The sequence below is a fragment of the Hypanus sabinus genome, unplaced genomic scaffold (genome assembly GCF_030144855.1).
Source record: "Hypanus sabinus isolate sHypSab1 unplaced genomic scaffold, sHypSab1.hap1 scaffold_1289, whole genome shotgun sequence".
Classification (NCBI taxonomy): Eukaryota; Metazoa; Chordata; class Chondrichthyes; order Myliobatiformes; family Dasyatidae; genus Hypanus; species Hypanus sabinus.
Window position 1 is genome coordinate 25,220 of NW_026779355.1, and position 4,781 is coordinate 30,000.

Here is a 4,781-nt window from a genome sequence, read left to right on the forward strand (position 1 = left end):
CTTGTCCCGGCCGGGCCGGTTAACCATTTGTCACGCCGAAGTTGGTTAACGACTTGTCCCGGCCGAGCCGGTTAACCATTTGTCTCGCCGACGTCGGTTAACGATTTGTCCCAGCCGGGCCGGTTAACCAATTGTCACGAGCCGGCGCGAACGGAAGAACTGTCCGCGCCGGGCCGCTGCCTAAGTCTTTGTCCTGTTCTGCATGTCAGCACCGGTCCCGGTCGGTCACCGCAGTGCCGGCTCGGGTCTGGTTAACGACTTGTCCCGGCCGGGCCGGTTAACCATTTGTCTCGCCGAAGTCGGTTAACGATTTGCCGGAGCCCGGTCGGTTAACCAATTGTCACGAGCCGGCGAACGGAAGAACTGTCCGCGCCGGGCCGCTGCCTAAGTCTCTGTCCTGTTCTGCATGTCAGCACCGGACCCGGTCGGTTACCGCAGTGCCGGCTGTGGTCTGGTTAACGACTTGTCCCGGCCGGGCCGGTTAACCATTTGTCACGCCGAAGTTGGTTAACGACTTGTCCCGGCCGAGCCGGTTAACCATTTGTCTCGCCGACGTCGGTTAACGATTTGCCTGAGCCCGGTCGGTTAACCAATTGTCACCGAGCCGGCGAACGGAAGAACTGTCCGCGCCGGGCCGCTGCCCAAGTCTTTGTCCTGTTCTGCATGTCAGCACCGGACCCGGTCGGTTACCGCAGTGCCTGCTGGGGTCTGGTTAACGACTTGTCCCGGCCGGGCCGGTTAACCATTTGTCACGCCGAAGTTGGTTAACGACTTGTCCCGGCCGAGCCGGTTAACCATTTGTCTCGCCGACGTCGGTTAACGATTTGCCTGAGCCCGGTCGGTTAACCAATTGTCACCGAGCCGGCGAACGGAAGAACTGTCCGCGCCGGGCCGCTGCCCAAGTCTTTGTCCTGTTCTGCATGTCAGCACCGGACCCGGTCGGTTACCGCAGTGCCTGCTGGGGTCTGGTTAACGACTTGTCCCGGCCGGGCCGGTTAACCATTTGTCACGCCGAAGTTGGTTAACGACTTGTCCCGGCCGAGCCGGTTAACCATTTGTCTCGCCGACGTCGGTTAACGATTTGCCTGAGCCCGGTCGGTTAACCAATTGTCACCGAGCCGGCGAACGGAAGAACTGTCCGCGCCGGGCCGCTGCCCAAGTCTTTGTCCTGTTCTGCATGTCAGCACCGGACCCGGTCGGTTACCGCAGTGCCTGCTGGGGTCTGGTTAACGACTTGTCCCGGCCGGGCCGGTTAACCATTTGTCACGCCGAAGTTGGTTAACGACTTGTCCCGGCCGAGCCGGTTAACCATTTGTCTCGCCGACGTCGGTTAACGATTTGTCCCAGCCGGGCCGGTTAACCAATTGTCACGAGCCGGCGCGAACGGAAGAACTGTCCGCGCCGGGCCGCTGCCTAAGTCTTTGTCCTGTTCTGCATGTCAGCACCGGTCCCGGTCGGTCACCGCAGTGCCGGCTCGGGTCTGGTTAACGACTTGTCCCGGCCGGGCCGGTTAACCATTTGTCTCGCCGAAGTCGGTTAACGATTTGCCGGAGCCCGGTCGGTTAACCAATTGTCACGAGCCGGCGAACGGAAGAACTGTCCGCGCCGGGCCGCTGCCTAAGTCTCTGTCCTGTTCTGCATGTCAGCACCGGACCCGGTCGGTTACCGCAGTGCCGGCTGTGGTCTGGTTAACGACTTGTCCCGGCCGGGCCGGTTAACCATTTGTCACGCCGAAGTTGGTTAACGACTTGTCCCGGCCGAGCCGGTTAACCATTTGTCTCGCCGACGTCGGTTAACGATTTGCCTGAGCCCGGTCGGTTAACCAATTGTCACCGAGCCGGCGAACGGAAGAACTGTCCGCGCCGGGCCGCTGCCCAAGTCTTTGTCCTGTTCTGCATGTCAGCACCGGACCCGGTCGGTTACCGCAGTGCCTGCTGGGGTCTGGTTAACGACTTGTCCCGGCCGGGCCGGTTAACCATTTGTCACGCCGAAGTTGGTTAACGACTTGTCCCGGCCGAGCCGGTTAACCATTTGTCTCGCCGACGTCGGTTAACGATTTGCCTGAGCCCGGTCGGTTAACCAATTGTCACCGAGCCGGCGAACGGAAGAACTGTCCGCGCCGGGCCGCTGCCCAAGTCTTTGTCCTGTTCTGCATGTCAGCACCGGACCCGGTCGGTTACCGCAGTGCCTGCTGGGGTCTGGTTAACGACTTGTCCCGGCCGGGCCGGTTAACCATTTGTCACGCCGAAGTTGGTTAACGACTTGTCCCGGCCGAGCCGGTTAACCATTTGTCTCGCCGACGTCGGTTAACGATTTGTCCCAGCCGGGCCGGTTAACCAATTGTCACGAGCCGGCGCGAACGGAAGAACTGTCCGCGCCGGGCCGCTGCCTAAGTCTTTGTCCTGTTCTGCATGTCAGCACCGGTCCCGGTCGGTCACCGCAGTGCCGGCTCGGGTCTGGTTAACGACTTGTCCCGGCCGGGCCGGTTAACCATTTGTCTCGCCGAAGTCGGTTAACGATTTGCCGGAGCCCGGTCGGTTAACCAATTGTCACGAGCCGGCGAACGGAAGAACTGTCCGCGCCGGGCCGCTGCCTAAGTCTCTGTCCTGTTCTGCATGTCAGCACCGGACCCGGTCGGTTACCGCAGTGCCGGCTGTGGTCTGGTTAACGACTTGTCCCGGCCGGGCCGGTTAACCATTTGTCACGCCGAAGTTGGTTAACGACTTGTCCCGGCCGAGCCGGTTAACCATTTGTCTCGCCGACGTCGGTTAACGATTTGCCTGAGCCCGGTCGGTTAACCAATTGTCACCGAGCCGGCGAACGGAAGAACTGTCCGCGCCGGGCCGCTGCCCAAGTCTTTGTCCTGTTCTGCATGTCAGCACCGGACCCGGTCGGTTACCGCAGTGCCTGCTGGGGTCTGGTTAACGACTTGTCCCGGCCGGGCCGGTTAACCATTTGTCACGCCGAAGTTGGTTAACGACTTGTCCCGGCCGAGCCGGTTAACCATTTGTCTCGCCGACGTCGGTTAACGATTTGCCTGAGCCCGGTCGGTTAACCAATTGTCACCGAGCCGGCGAACGGAAGAACTGTCCGCGCCGGGCCGCTGCCCAAGTCTTTGTCCTGTTCTGCATGTCAGCACCGGACCCGGTCGGTTACCGCAGTGCCTGCTGGGGTCTGGTTAACGACTTGTCCCGGCCGGGCCGGTTAACCATTTGTCACGCCGAAGTTGGTTAACGACTTGTCCCGGCCGAGCCGGTTAACCATTTGTCTCGCCGAAGTCGGTTAACGATTTGCCTGAGCCCGGTCGGTTAACCAATTGTCACGAGCCGGCGAACGGAAGAACTGTCCGCGCCGGGCCGCTGCCTAAGTCTCTGTCCTGTTCTGCATGTCAGCACCGGACCCGGTCGGTTACCGCAGTGCCGGCTGGGGTCTGGTTAACGACTTGTCCCGGCCGGGCCGGTTAACCATTTGTCACGCCGAAGTTGGTTATCGACTTGTCCCGGCCGAGCCGGTTAACCATTTGTCTCGCCGACGTCGGTTAACGATTTGTCCCAGCCGGGCCGGTTAACCAATTGTCACGAGCCGGCGCGAACGGAAGAACTGTCCGCGCCGGGCCGCTGCCTAAGTCTTTGTCCTGTTCTGCATGTCAGCACCGGTCCCGGTCGGTCACCGCAGTGCCGGCTCGGGTCTGGTTAACGACTTGTCCCGGCCGGGCCGGTTAACCATTTGTCTCGCCGACGTCGGTTAACGACTTGTCCCGGCCGGGCCGGTTAACCATTTGTCACGCCGAAGTTGGTTAACGACTTGTCCCGGCCGGGCCGGTTAACCATTTGTCACGCCGAAGTTGGTTAACGACTTGTCCCGGTCGGGCCGGTTAACGATCTGCCAGGGCCCGGTCGGGAACTCGATTGCCCGCCCGGGTACTGTTGTCTTGCTCCACCGCACGGCCGGGGGAGTCGGTCGGCACGGCTAACGAGCCGTCCGAGAACTGCCGGTTAACCAGTTGCCCGGTGGCAATTCGTTAACTGAGTCCGCTCCGGAAGTCTGGATGCGGGTCGGATTTGAGGGTCGTAGCCGGGCAGGAGTTCCAGAGGCTCGGCAGCCGGGGTCAGATACGGCCGCCCCTTTGACACATGCAATTTCTGTACGGGGGCATTGGCGGGGTTTCCGGAGATTTACGGGGAGGCGTTTTTCTCGACCACTTAGGAGTGGTCGACGGGCGTTACGGGCCTCCCCACTTCGTTAACCCGGGCCGCGCGGCGGTATTTCCGCACGCTTCCCAAGGTCGCCCGTATGGATTTTCGGACGAATTCCCAATGGCGGAAGTCAGTCAGCGGGACGTATCCGCAGGCCCAAGCCGACCGAGGGGCTGCATGTACGGGCTGACTACCGGTGCTCGGGCCGCCGAATCGAAACCTTGCCCGAATGATTTTCTGACAAAGTCCCGCGGCGGGGAGACGCGAGGGGACGAATTCGGAGGGTCGTGCCGGCCGAGGGGCGGCATTTTCGGTGGGACTACCGCAGGTCCCTCCGCCAAAAATAGGGCTACGGCCCGATCGAAAATCTGACAAAGTCCCGCTGCGGTGAGCCGCGAGGGGACGTATTCGGAGGGCCGTGCCGGCCGAGGGGCGGCATTTTCGGTGGGACTACCGCAGGTCCCACCGCCGATCCGAGACCTTGGCAGAAGTCGAAATTATTCCAAGTCCCAACTCGGAAGTCGGAATGAAGGCTGATTCGGGGCCCTGCTGCCGGCCGAAGCGGACGATGCACGGCGGCACTAC